General features: G+C 45.9%; 1 protein-coding gene and 1 long non-coding RNA gene across 7 annotated transcripts in view; both read right to left on the minus strand.

The window, feature by feature from the left end:
• The window catches only part of LOC123500164 (cytohesin-1-like), a 226,200-nt gene that overhangs the window by 29,688 nt on the left and 181,512 nt on the right, over positions 1-15,000 (minus strand). The gene's annotated exons all lie outside the window — the stretch shown is intronic.
• The window catches only part of LOC123500165, a 24,582-nt gene continuing 23,153 nt past the window's right edge, over positions 13,572-15,000 (minus strand). The window contains exon 2 of the long non-coding RNA XR_006673200.1: positions 13,572-15,000. This exon is cut by the window's right edge and continues 72 nt beyond it. This is a non-coding gene — a long non-coding RNA (uncharacterized LOC123500165).

Below are 15,000 nucleotides of genomic sequence, written 5' to 3' on the forward strand. Positions count from 1 at the left end.
TAGAGCAAATATACATAGGAAGTTGTAAAGGTCAGGGTGGTGGTGGTGGTAGTAGTAGTAGTAGTAGTAGTAGTAGTAGTAGTAGTAGTAGTAGTAGTAGTAGTAGTAGTAGTAGTAGTAGTAGTATTCGATCATAACATCATGAAACCGAGAGGAAAAAAAAAAACACCAATTATATAACACACACACACACACACACACACACACACACACACACACACACACACACACACACACACACACACACACACACAGGGTAAGATCGACCAAACTCAAACAGGACAGGGCTTGGTGAGTGAGGGTCGGGGCCAAACACTAGAGAAAGGCACAGAGAGAGAGAGAAAGGAAGGGAGGGAGAGAGGGAAAGTTTGAGGAGGCGACAACAAAACATAAACACAGAGAGAGAGAGAGAGAGAGAGAGAGAGAGAGAGAGAGAGAGAGAGAGAGAGAGAGAGAGAGAGAGAGAGAGAGAGAGAGAGAGAGAGAGAGAGAGAGAGAGAGAGAGAGAGAGAGAAAAGAGAGGAAGGAGGAAGAGAAAGAGAGAGTCATTAAAACAATATTATAAAGAATGAGTAATCAAGAATTATATTAAATGAAGAAGGAGTAAGAAAAGGAGAGGAGAGAGGGAGAAAGTGATTAAGAGGAAGAGAGAGAGAAAAAAAAAGGGTGAAAGGGATGTGTGTGTGAAAGGAAAAGTGGGAGGGTGAGAACAGAAGAAGAGAAATGAAGAATGAAGGAGTGAGAAAGTGAAGGAATGAAAGAAAAGAAAACAGAAAAAAACACGATTGGAAAGTGAAGGAATGAATAAGTACAGTAGTGAAGGGAAGGAGAGAACAATGGGAAAAAAAAAGAGAAAGAGGGAAGGAGAGCAATAAAAAATGATGGACAGTGAAGAAAATGCTAGTGGAAGGAAACAAACTGAAGAAATAAAACAGCGAATGATAGGCAGAAGAAAGTGAGGATCGTGAGAAAAAAAAACAAAAACAGAAGCAAAGAAAGAGAAAATGTGATGAGAAAGTGGACTAAAGAAAAAGAAAAGGAAAGGAATAAAAATAAAAAAAAGAAGAAAAAGGGAAAAGATAAACATGAGGAAAGGAAAGTATGGAGGACTGAAAGAAATTGACTGAAGGAGTAAAAGGAGGATATAAGAACAAAATATGGTCAGAAGACGAAAGAATGAAAAAAAAAAACGAGAAAAGTATAAATGAAAGTGTAGCAAGGAATCAAAGCAAATAAGTAAAAGAAAAAAGGGGAAAAAATACAGGAAAAATGGAGTTACGGAATAAGAAAGAGCGATGAAGCATTAAGAAAAGAAAAAAAAAGGAAGATGAAGGAAAAAAGGCGAAGGAAAATGGACGAAGATGAAGGAATTTAAGGAAAGAGCTAAAAGAAAAAAGAGAAAAGGAAGAAGAATTATGAAAAAATGGTACACGAAAACAGAAAAAAAAAGAAAAAGAAAAAAGAAATGAAGAATTAAGGGTAAAAAAAAAGAAAATGAAGGAATAAAGAGGTGAAGGGTGAAGGACTCCAGACAAACAAACAAGACAGCGAGTGAAGGGGTTGAGTGAGGACAGGTGGACAGGTGGAGGGCGGAACAGGTCAGTCTCAGGTGTCACTCGAGGCCGTGGGAACTATTAAGACTGTGACAAGACCCAGACTGAAAGGTGACCCAACCCACCACACCCACACACCCACCACACACCCAGTCAGCCATGAACCACCTCGTCCTACACCCAGCCACAGCCACACCCACAGCCAGCCACAGCCACAGCCACAAACACAGCCCAGCCCAACTCCACACAATCCCTCCACAGCTTTGAAAGTGAAGGATTAGGTTGGGGAGATGTTGTGAGGTGACAAAAGTAGTAGTAGTAGTAGTAGTAGTAGTAGTAGTAGTAGTAGTAGTAGTAGTAGTAGTAGTTGTTGTTGTTGTTGTTGTTGATGTTGCTGTTGTTGTTGGGAGGAGGAGGAGGAGGAGGAGGAGGAGGAGGAGGAGGAGGAGGAGGAGGAGGAGGAGGAGGAGGAGGAGGAGGAGGAGGAGGAGGAGGAGGAGGAGGAGGAGGAGGGGAGAGTGTTGTTGTTGTTGTCGTTGTTGGTGTTATAACGTATCATTCTTGTACTCTACAGATTTTTTTCGTGTGTGTGTGTGTGTGTGTGTGTGTGTGTGTGTGTGTGTGTGTGTGTGTGTGTGTGTGTGTGTGTGTGTGTGTGTGTGTGTGTGTGTGTGTGTGTGTGTGAGCCTCCCAAACAGTCAACAAACACATCTCCCTGAGCCACATCAGCCAGCTGCTACACAACAGCAGCAGCACAAACACTGGAAAGCCTTCAAGGAAACCCTAAGCTGCTTTCTTATTGAGTTGGGGCTGGAGGGAGCGCACCCATTTTCTTTGTCTCGCTGGCCTTCTCACACAAGGGGATTCTGAGCTATTCTGGGCCACCCTACCTGTCCTCCCCGCACAATGCCTCAAAGGGACGAGCAGCAAAGTATTCTGGGGAGGGCGTGGGAGAGAGCGGGGCATGGTCTCTCGCTGCTCTCCTGTTTCATGTGTCTCAAGGATGATCTGTAAGCTAGCAAGGAAATAATGGCAGAGCGGCCCCGTATCCACACCCTATCCCCGCCTACTCAGGGCTCAGCGCCGCACGCCGCCCCACGGGAAATGACAAAATGTGTTCTCAAAGTGTATCTACCTACTTTTTCATTACCTAGCAGGAGCCAACCAATAATGCCTGTGTGAGAGTTGTGCAATCCCTCTGTTTGTGTAAGAGTTGAGCCTGTTCCTGGATTTGTAGTGGTGGAAAACACAATAAAGAGAAGCAAGTTTGCGGTGCTTAGCTCCTGGTCACCTTCCTGGAAAAAATAACAACAATGAGCTACACAGCGCCTGCTGGCCTGTCCACCTGAGTGGTGGCGGGCATGGCGTTACCTTGAGGGACTGTTGGGGCGGCGGGTGTCCTCTGCAGGGGCAGTCCCGATGGTGGAGGCCACAGAAAGCATCTTCGTCATCTTCCAAGCTGAGTGGTGCGGGACGGGCAAGAGGCGCGGGCGTGACCGCTTCCAGAGGGCCACAGCGTAGCCCAGGAGCGCGTCGGTCAGCCCGCGCTGCACCGCCCCCCAGGCCAGGCGGTACATGGCCCGCAGTGGTGCCGCCGCCCCCGGGTCTCGCCACTTCTGGCTACATCCTCCCGGGGGGCGGTCAACCCGGCCCACACCAATCGTGTTGCCGCTGGTACACACGGCACCTTTGCCCTTCGCCACTCCCGCCAAGGGCTCTGCTCGCGCCGCACATCCACCTGCACGCTGTCAGTCTCTAGTCCTGGTGACTGCCAAAGCACGCGCGTTGCTCATTGCTTCTCCCGCCACCTTGGAGCCGCCGCTGACTAACACATTCGCCACACTAATGTCTATTGATTCACCTGCACCGTTCCAACTGCCTGCTGACCAAAGGTGGGCGGTGGCGGTGAGTGAGTGAGTGAGTAGGTGGTGGAGGACACACTGTCATAAGCGTCATGTGACAACAAGACCCTACCTACGTCAAGGCTGTCCTCACATCGAGTGGCGGACTGGCGCAGCGTCCCCCGTGTCTCGTCATCGCCCACGGTATCAGCAACTGTCACTCGGACCACTCTCGTCTCTTAGGAAAGCCTTCACGACAGACCACTTCAGTACCCCACTAACATCTTGTACACACTCCCTCCCAGCACCTACTTCAGCCGCGGAGGCGACGCAGCACTCACCTCGCCACGCCTCGCCGTCACACTCACCCGACAACAAAACACTAAAAATCGCACCCGCAGTACCGTGCTCATTTTCCTCCTCCACCTTCCCTCCCTACCGCTTCCCAGGAGTGTTTACGACAGTGTAACTCTCGCCTCGCCACTAGTAAAACAGTCAGTGGCCGCTCCCTCCCTCTCCAACCCTTCCCGCCTACACACCCTGTTACCATTGCCCCCTCCGCCCTCTCCATACTCAGGGAAAGACAGAAATACTCAGACACAACATACATATGAAGAAACTCCACGCACGACCTGTAGTGGACGACAGGATAAATAAGAGAGGCACCGACTGACGCGGCAGCAGACGGAGAGGCTGAAGGAGGAAGAAGAGAAAGAAGAGGAATGGGGTGTATTTAGTGGGCAGTGAAGGGATTGGGACTTGAATCTGGCCCCAAATCTCTTCCCCATCCTCCTATTCCTCCTCCTCCATTATTCTTCCCTCATCTCCATACCAAAGCGACCTGGGTTCACTCGTGCTGCACATTAAAATTATCCACTCTCTCTCTCTCTCTCTCTCTCTCTCTCTCTCTCTATGTTGTGGCGTGGAGACGTGTATGGCGCCAAGGGAGGAGGAGGAGGAGGAGGAGGAGCAGAGTGGCGCCGAAGCCAACCACCACCACCACCACCACCACCAGCGGCCAACAACAACATGCCTGCCCTATCGCCGCCGCCGCCACCACCATCGCCACCACCATCACCACCACCACCACCACCACCACCACCACCACCACTGCTTCTTACGTGAAAAGTCAACAAGCTTCATTCTCGGTGGGGCGTCACGTTTCGGTGGGGTCAAGTGTAAGTCTACGGGCGTGGCACTGTATACTAGCAGCTCTCTCTCTCTCTCTCTCTCTCTTCCCTTCATCATTCCATTGTTATTTTTTCTATCATTATCTTCGAGAGAGAGAGAGAGAGAGAGAGAGAGAGAGAGAGAGAGAGAGAGAGAGAGAGAGAGAGAGAGAGAGAGAGAGAGAGAGAGAGAGAGAGAGAGAGAGAGAGAGAGAGAGAGAAAGAAACCATTTACGGCACGAGCAAAAAGAAAAGAAAAAAATCCGATGAAAAAAAAAAAAAAAAAAAAAGAAAGGAAAAGAAAAAAAGAAAGGAACTCAGCAAAGAACCAGCAACACCGATCACAAGACTAAAAATAGAAAGAAAAAGAAAAAAAATGAAAGAAAAATAAGAAAAAAAGATGAGTCAACAAGGATGAGATAAGAGAGAGAGGGGAGGGAAGTAGCGAGAACGAGAACGAGAACGAGAGCGAGAGAGAGAGAGAGAGAGAGAGAGAGAGAGTCAGTGTGTTGGTCGGTCGGTCCCTCTCAGTAAAGCTAAAAGTAACAGTCTAAGGAAGTGATTAAGGGAGCCAGTTATTCTTATCAGATAGCGCGGGTACGTGAGGCGCGGCACGGCAGGACAGACAGTGTGCGTGAATGTGGCTCTCGGGCGATGAGGGAACACTATCACACGACGGTAAGGAGGTAGTAGTAGTAGTAGTAGTAGTAGTAGTAGTAGTAGTAGTAGTAGTAGTAGTAGTAGTAGTAGTAGTAGTTTAAAAGAAGAATAATAAGAATTGATAGCCGTATCAGTAGCAAACAACAACAACAACAACAACAACAACAACAACAACAACAACAACAACAGGGAGTCTAATAAAGAAGCAAAGGTTAACAAATAAATCTAACTTGAACGGTGAATCAATAAAATTAACAATTCGGAACAAGGACAACCAGATTTGTTTTTTGTTTTTTTTTTCCTTTTTCCAGCTCCACGTTGTAATTCCAGTGGATGAAGACTGGCGAGGAATTTTCCCAGTATTCAAGATAAAAACCTGGGAAGATTTCTGACTAAAGTGAGCAGAAACCATTAGTCTTTGTCTGCCTGTCTGCCTCCCTCCCTGTCTGTCTGCCTGAATGTCTGGCTGGGCTGGTTCACTGTCTAGCTATCTATTTGTTGATCTGTCTCCCTGCTTGTCTGTCTGTTTGTCTGGTTGGTTGGCTGGCTGTATGTCTGCCTGTCTGGCCTGCTGGTTTGGTGTCTGGCTGAAACCGTGAGCTATCAGTTTGTTAATTTGTCTGTCTGTTTGTCTGACTGTCTCGCAGAATCCAATAATTTTGTCTGGCTGTCAGTCTGTTTGTATGCAAGTTGTCTGCGTGTCTGTTAATCCGTCTATATGTATGTTTGCCAGTATAACTTTGTCTATAACACACGCACACGCACACACACACACACACACACACACACACACACGAAACAAACCTTACTTTCCCTCACCAAATCTTTTCCCACACCCTCATTCCCACCTCCTTTACCTGACACCTCACTCACTATATTGAAGGACACGAACAATCTCCTGTACAGTTAAGCCTTCCCTTTAAACTCCCTCTAAGCGCCCCCTCGCATCCCTCCCTCACCTGAACACGTGGCGGTAATTGGCAGGTGAGCTACAGGTAGGGCACTGAGCACACCTGTTTCAGACGACACGTGAGGCTAATTAAGAGACTCACACCTGTTCTAAGTTTACGACAGGTGGGATCCGCGCCTTAGGGAGGTGGAAGAGGAGAAGGAAAGGGAGGGAGGGAGGTGGAATATGAGAGAGGAAGTGGAAGAGGAAATAAAAAGAGAGAGAGAGAGAGAGAGAGAGAGAGAGAGAGAGAGAGAGAGAGAGAGAGAGAGAGAGAGAGAGAGAGAGAGAGAGAGAGAGAGAGAGAGAGAGAGAGAGAGAGAGAGAGAGAGAGAGAGAGAGAGAGAGAGAGAGAGAGAGAGAGAGAGAGAGAGAGAGAGAGAGGAGTTCCTCGTATTCATGTCCTCAAGGTCTCGCTGCCCTCCAATTATCGACGTGAACCTGTTCCTCTTTCTGCCTCTGTGTGTGTGTGTGTGTGTGTGTGTGTGTGTGTGTGTGTGTGTGTGTGTTTCCAATTACTGGTTTGTGTTTATATTGACTTCACTTCTTGCATATTTCTATCTGTCTGTTAGTCTGTCTGCACATCTATCTATCTTTCTGTCTGTCTGTCTGTTTGCTTCTCTCACCACGTCTATATCTTACTCATTGTGTGGATGTGCATTTGTAACGTTTGTCTGCTTGGCGTCTGTCTATCTGTCTGTCTGTCTTAAGCCGGATACCCTCTTGACCCCAGGACGTTGTGGAAGGACAGCATACCGGAAACTTACCACATGCACCACCACATCCACCACCATCATCACCAACACCACCACCACCACCACCACTACCAACAACAACAACCAAAATTTCCGCTATCCTCTTCCATTCACCCCCTACACTCCCTCCCACTCCCACTCAGAGGTACCCATTCTATACACCTCCCTTCCTTTACCCTCCTTCCACCCCATCTCCACCCACCACCATCCATACCACCCTTGAACCTGGCCCCCTCCCCCATCCTCACATACACCCCATCACTTAGAAGTACATATACGTTCTCATTCCATACCCTTCCCTTCTCTTCCCTTCCTTGCACCCCATCACCACCACAATCACTACTCAGTACACTCGCCTCTTCCCACCCCCACCACCACCACCACCACCACCTCCTCACCCCCCCCCACTAGACATCATTACCAAGGCCACGTCCAGCTTCCACGAACACCAGGTGAGTCTTAATGAAGCAAGACTCACCTATTCCGCGGAGTGTGACGTCATGGCTTACCTGGTGACGTCAGCGCATAGGTGTTCCGTAAAGGTGGCCTCTCTAACTCTCTCTCTCTCTCTCTCTCTCTCTCTCTCTCTCTCTCTCTCTCTCTCTCTCTCTCTCTCTCTCTCTCTCTCTCTGCCTCCCATTCCTTGAAATTCTTCTTCCTTAGATTCTTACTTTTTTTCTCTCTTCTCACTCGTTCATCTCTTTATTTCGTTTTCTTTTTGTCTTTTTTTCTTCGTCTTCTTGATATGGTGTTTCATTCTAATTGTCTCTCTCTGTATCTCTCTGTCTGTCTGTCTGTCTGTTTGTCTGTGTCTCTGTCTCCTCATTGTCATTTTATTGTATTACTATTGTGGTTTTTTTTCTTTTTCATGTATGTTATTTGATTCTCTCTCTCTCTCTCTCTCTCTCTCTCTCTCTCTCTCTCTCTCTCTCTCTCTCTCTCTCTCTCTCTCTCTCTCTCTCGACTCAACATGAATAGAGTCTAAGGTCAACGTTCCTTCCCTTCAATTTCCCATCATCATCTCCCCTTCATTCATTTCCTTTACCTTACCTCCCCCTCTCCCTCCTTACCTCCCCTTCCCTCCTTCCCTGCTTCTATTTAGCCTCCCTTTCTCTCCTTCTCTCCCTTCTTCGTACTCTTGTCTCCCCATCGTCCCCTCCCCTCCCTTCCCTTCCCTTCCCTTCTCTTCTCTTCCCATCCCTCTCCTAGCCATGTAGAGTACGCCTGGAAAAGGAGCGAAAGGATGGTATTTGAAGGATTCCCCCCTTCTTTCCTTCCTTCCTTCCTTCCCCCTCTCTCTCTCTCTCTCTCTTTCTCATGACCCCTCCTTTACAACCCCACCTCCTTCCTCCTTCACAATATTACTTTAATTGTTCCTTTACTTCCTTCATTTGTTCCTTGTCCTTAATTCCTTCCTTCATTTTCTTTTTTTCTTCCTTTCATCAATCCAATATCTTCTTTTTTTCAGCTTTATTTCCTTTATTTATTCCTTGTCCTTCTTTCCTTCCTTCCTTCATTTTCATTTTTTTTCTTTCATTCATTCATATCTTCTTATTCTCACATTTCTATCCTTTTTGTCTCTTCCTTTCCTTCATTCTTCCTTATTCCCTCTCCTCTAACATCCTTAACATACACTCTTTCCTCTCCCTCTCCAATCTACACCCCTCCCACGTTTCTTCCTCCCCCTCCCTCCTCTCACAATCTCTTTCTTTCTCTCTCTCTCTTTCATTCCCTTTCGTCTCCCTCTCCTTCACTCCCTCCCTCCTTCCCTCCTTCCTTCCTTCCTTTTATCCTTCTGCACTGACTTCCTTGGACCCTTTGTTCCCACCTCCCTTTCCTCCCACTCTCCCTCCCTCTCCCTCTCTCCCCTTTCCAAGCAGAGCCATGCACCACAAACGCTACATTGATTCGAGCTACCGAAGACTCCACTTGGTTATCAGAGAGAGAGAGAGAGAGAGAGAGAGAGAGAGAGAGAGAGAGAGAGAGAGAGAGAGAGAGAGAGAGAGAGAGAGAGAGAGAGAGAGAGAGAGAGAGAGAGAGAGAGAGAGAGAGAGAGAGAATATATTAGAGTCCAGTGACATGCAAGAGGGTTGATAAAAATGAAAAAAAAAAAGAAAAAAAAAGAGGCAGTGAGAGAAATTATGAAAGAGTGACACGGGGGAAAAAAAAAATTGGAAAGTGACAGATGAATGAGACGATGAAAATGAAAATGGAAAAAAAAGGACAGGAGAGAAAAAAGGAAATAAAAACGAAAGTAAAACAATAAAACTACGAAGAAAAAAAGAAAACGAAAGAAAAAGAAAGGAAGGAAGAAGGGAAGGAAAGGAGGAAGGCTGAAGGAGAAGTGACAAAAAATAAATAAGTAAAGAGGAAGAAGGAAACGCTAGGACTACAGACGGAGGAGGAGGAGGAGGAGGAGGAGGAGGAGGAGGAGGAGGAGGAGGAGGAGGAGGAGGAGGAGGAGGAAGAAGAGGAGGATAGCCGCGGAAATCAATCTTCGTGGTTTGGGACGTAATATCACCCACACAACGAACTGGGAAACGTAAAACTGAAATGAAAAAGGAGGGGAAGGAAAAGAAGAAGGGAAAGGACAGGAAAGAAAGAGGACACAGAGGGGAAACAGGGAGGCAATGAAAGAGATGAGGAAAAGAAGCGATGCGTGAGGAAAGGAAGGAAGGGAAGAGAATGGAAGGGATGGAAAAATACGGAGAGAAATTGTGTGGTCAGGATTTACGTAAAGGAAAACTAGGAAAGGCAGGAAAAAAATAGGAAAATGGAGGACGAGGAAAAGGGATGTATAGGGAAGGGAAAAAGGAGAAACAAGAGGAAAAGTGACTATGAGAGAGAGAGAGAGAGAGAGAGAGAGAGAGAGAGAGAGAGAGAGAGAGAGAGAGAGAGAGAGAGATACACGTAACCAAGATTATATCAGATTTTCTTCCCCTCACTTCTTCATCTTTCACTGCCGCTCACTAACACCCTTGAAGAAAAGAGTCTCCTCCTGCTTCTCTTCTTCTTTCTCCTCTTCCTCCTCCTCCTCCTCCTCCTAAGTGACGCAACGCCCTCTGCACCTCTCATCAGATAGCTCTTCACTCCTTGCCTTTTGTCATTCAGCTACTACGCCTCCACGACCTCAAGTTTCCGATGGGTCTCTCTCTCTCTCTCTCTCTCTCTCTCTCTCTCTCTCTCTCTCTGGTCCTATTTACATTTATTTTGTCGTTCTAATTGACTTTTTCTTTTATTTATGATTTTGTGTTTAAAATTTTCATAGTCTATATTTTGTGTATTGGTTTCATTTATGGTTCTTGCCTGTCTTTCTTTCATTCCTTCCTTCATTTACTCCTTTATTATCTCTCTTGTTAATAATTTTATATTTTCATATCTACAAATGGACTTACTTTTTTTTTTTTCATTTCCGTATCTAATTTATAGGTTTTGCTTACTTTATCTTCAGTTTTCCTTCCTTCCTTCCTTCTTTCTTTCTTTCTCTGCTCTTCCTTTTCCTTCCTTCCTTCCTTCCTTTCTTCAATTTTTTTCTCTCTGCTCTTCCCTTTCCTTCCTCCCTTCCTTCCTAACTTTTTTTTTTTAACGTAACACAGAATCTTGATCGAACCCAACCAATAATTAACACGCAAAACGAAAACGTACCCTGATTTATACTCTCTCTCTCTCTCTCTCTCTCTCAGGAAGAAGTCACTCTTTCTGAACACTACCACCCACCTAGAAACAAACACACACACACACACACACACACACACACACACACACACACACACACACACACACAATGAATATTCAGAACACGAGGCTGAATGCTACTGATTCAATAAGCTAGTCTGGATAGAGAGTCCTATTGCTTCCTGCGTGTTATTGATGAGTTCCTTAGAGAGGCAGGCGGACATTCATCATTATTCTAGAGTGGGGATTGAGTCAGTTCCGCTCGTACCTGGCAGCATTCTGAAGGTGAGGGGGAGACTGTGTGTGTGGGGAGGGGAGCTGTGTAGGGTTTGGTACACAGCGTAGGTAAGGTTTAAGGAAAGTATAATTGACCTGAGAGAGTGAGTGAGTGGTGGTTTCATGTGCTATTGTGACTTTTGATTGAGGTTGTGTGGGTGATCTCGGTTCAGTGAGGGTTGCTACATTGACGCATACGTACGCGCACACACACACACACACACACACACACACACACACACACACACACACACACACACGTGGAGTATAAATAGATAGGGAGGCAAGAAGAAAACAAGACCTTGACTCGAATCTTTTACACTACATCTACACACACACACACACACACACACACACACACACACACACACACACACACACTGATTAGCAAACATACCCTGACCTTTATACTTTAGCAGGGGAGACTATAAATAAACAAACACCTTTCGTGCCACCACAAGCTAACAGGAACAACGCTGGACCTTTGAAGTAAACGGAAGAGGAAGAGGAGGAGGAGGAGGAGGAGGAGGAGGAGGAGGAGGAGGAGGACATGTATACGCGAGGTTGGTGACAAGGGCTGTACTTCCCCCGCACCTCCCCAATTCACGCCCTCCCACCTGTGTCCCCCGCGCCCCTCGTCGAGCTGGCAGCAGGTGTACACAGGCTGTTAAAGGGACGCGCCCACCACCAGACAAATAACCAGCGAGGGGCACTCCATCATGGCATAAATCTATCAACCTTTTCCCTCAAGGATCTCGTATATAAAACTGCAGCACCTCCAACGAAAATACTCTGAAATTCTTATACCCACACCTGGGCTATTTACTTAACAAAGGCTATGGTTGGAGTTCTAAGACTTTTTACGAGTATTCATTTGGTGGTTCCAGTGACATGTTAGCAAGATTTCTACACTATTAAGAAGAGAAACACATTTTAGAACACGAGTAGTGATCTGTGTGGCGTTTGAAAATAGCCGTGGTGAGAAAGCGAAGCGTTCACGAATCCACGACTGACAGAAGTTATTGTTTCTTGTAGTGTAAGTGACAGAGAGAAAGTTTACTGGTTGTTCTGATTCTCTATACTTATTCTCAACCTCAAAGCGAAGAAAAAAGTAAACGAAAACAAAGAAATTTACTAGTTAACATTACTATACTCGCATTTATTTCAACCAGAAGGCGAAAGGAAAAGGAACTGAAATAAAATAAAAAAAAACACTTGATAATGTGATTCTCTATACTATTTAACCTGAAGGCGAAATACATTAACACAACAAATACCTGGCGCTCCTCCTCCTCCGTGGCTATAAACAGATCAGCCTTAGGAGGTGAAAGCAAGAGCGCAGGCCCAGTCAGTGTTAGCTATTACTACCAAACCCCACGGGAGGTCATGCGTGCGAAGGTCCTGCTCCTCCTAAACACCCCACTCCCTCTCCAGCCTTCCCCTGAAAAGTGTTAATTCCCGCCACTCTGAGAAATGACGAAAATGAGCCTCAGAATTTTGTATTGCTGAGAAAATAGATATGCTCGTACTAGTCTTGTTTTGTTTTCCTCTTCTGTTCCTTCTTCTTCTTCTTCTTCCTCCTCCTCCTGTACTGTCCTATCTCTCTTATCTGTAGCCAGTTAGAAGCAGTTACCAAACACCCTCGAAAGGACCAAGAGATCTGTTGCTGTTTGGCTTTCCTTTGTATTCCTCCTCCTCCGTACCCAGTGCCAGCAGTCTCGGCAGCAGTGCCTCTCTCTGCCTTGGCTCCTGCACGACTTAACTGAATTACGTGACTAAAGAAAAAAAAACGAACGAGGATTTAAAAAAATGCCACAAATTACGTTTCCTCCTCGTTCACGCCTCTCTCTCTCTCTCTCTCTCTCTGGATAATTGGCACAAGAGAGAGAGAGAGAGAGAGAGAGAGAGAGAGAGAGAGAGAGAGAGAGAGAGAGAGAGAGAGAGAGAGAGAGAGAGAGAGAGAGAGAGAGAGAGAGATGAATAGATGCAAGGAAGAAAGGAAGGGTGAGGAAAGATGAAAAACAAAATGAAAAACAAAAGAATGAGAGAAAACGGAACAAAACAAGAACAAAGGAATATAAATATCAAGAGAGAGAGAGAGAGAGAGAGAGAGAGAGAGAGAGAGAGAGAGAGAGAGAGAGAGAGAGAGAGACATCTGGCCTCATCGCCCTTCAAGTAGATTATTACGTCACGAAGTGTTCTCAAGTTTTACGAACGAAGCAACAACGCCCTTGTGTCGAGTTACTGGCGAGTGCTTAGCGGGGCAACGGATTTCTCTCTCTCTCTCTCTCTCTCTCTCTCTCTCTCTCTCTCTCTCTCTCTCTCTCTTAATGATGTCAAGCAGAGTTTTTTCTTCTTTTTTTTTGCTTAGTCACTCATCTAAGTTGCGTTTCGTCTTTCTTTGTTACATCATTACTATTCTGCCTCTAATAATAATAATAATAATAATAATAATAATAATAATAATAATAATAACAAGGCATAACTATCTCGTCTTGTCACTCATTGTCCTTTCTTTGTCAGTGATCTTTTTTTTCCTCCATCGCGTCATCCTGTGCAGCTGTTTAATTTCAGTCTTACGAGTTATCACCTATTTTTATCCTGAGAAATCCGTCGTGCCTTTCCTGTCTACCTTCTTATCGTATCTCATTTCTTCTCTTTCCTTCAATTCTTCTCTTTTCTTCTTAGTTTCATTTGGCGTGTCTCTTTCTTTTTTCTTCTTCCACACGTTCGTTTCTTTTTTATGGTACTTGGAATTTTACTCAAAGTGGCTTAAAATTATTTTCTTCCCACTTCAACTCTTTCACCGGAGGCTATTCTGGATGTCTTTCTTTGTCTATTGTTTTATTCCTATCATTTTCTTTGTTAGTATATTCGAGTAAATCCTTCAAAATACTCCTGTAGGATGTATTTTTTAGTCAGTTATCTTATTCCTTCACTGTCTTTTTCGTTGCTAGTATCCAATCATAAGTCCTTCTTGGTGCCGTAATCCTGCTACAATCATTAAGTCCTTCAGCGAGGCCCTCCAGGAAGTCCTTCTTGCAATTAATTTATTTTTACACTTTTTTTTTTCTATTTCCGTTGCTAGTATCCTATTGTAAGTCCTTCTTGGCTCCCTAATCCTGCTACACCCGCCAAGTTCTTCAGCGCGGCCCTCCAGGATGTCCTTCTTGCAATTAATTTATTCCTACACTGCATGTTTTCCTTTTCTAGTGTTTTTCTTTGCTAGTATCCTATCATAAGTCCTTCTTGGCTCCCTAATCCTGCTACACTCGCCAAATTCTTCAGCGAGGCCCTCCAGGATGTCCTTCTTTGTTCTTCATTACTCATACATTCGCGTCTCGCCTTTGTTAATATTCACTTTAGGCGTCTCGCTGTGCACATTAATTTCGCGGCCTTCATTTGCTCCTTCATTAACATCCTCGCGGGAGTCTTGCCTTGTCTTGCCTCACTCCTTCACGATCACCTTGCCTCATTATCTACCTAGCCCGAACCCACTCCGCCTCCACCAACACCGCCACCACCCGCCGCCGCCGCCCTCTGCTGCAGTGCGTGGGTGGGGAGCAGCGGTGGTGGTGGTGGGCGGTGGTAGTAGTGGCAGCGCGCGCCTCTTGTCTTAGCACCTTCCCGCCACCACAGAAAGACGCACTGCTCTGTCACTCGAATAGGCCAACGCAATGAAAATGTTGACATCCAAGAGGCCATTTTATTCACATACAAGTTTTTATCCTTATCTCTTCCATTATTCCGGTTTTCTTACATGTTTCGTCTTGATTTATGTTGTCTTCTTTGTGTTTCTATTGTTTCTTCGTTCCTCTGTACTTCCCCACGTTGCAGCATGTCTCACTTCGCTGCGGTTTTCGGGACATTTCAAGAGCCTCGGGAGTCTCAATGAAGGTCACACAGGCTCAGACTCCGTAAACGTAATTAAGGGTTGGGAGATTGAGGTGGAAATTGCTCCCTAAGGCGTGTTTGTCCCCGCCCGCGAGGTTGTCACGCTCCTGACAAAGCTAAGGCTGCAGTCCTCCCCTCAGCTGAGCCCCACCACCGCCCACGGCACCAACCCACCCACAGCCTCAGCACCGTCAGCATCCCCAGCCAGGAGCGAAAGAAAACAGAAGC

Source organism: Portunus trituberculatus, chromosome 50, assembly GCF_017591435.1.
Source record: "Portunus trituberculatus isolate SZX2019 chromosome 50, ASM1759143v1, whole genome shotgun sequence".
In the NCBI taxonomy this organism is placed as follows: Eukaryota; Metazoa; Arthropoda; class Malacostraca; order Decapoda; family Portunidae; genus Portunus; species Portunus trituberculatus.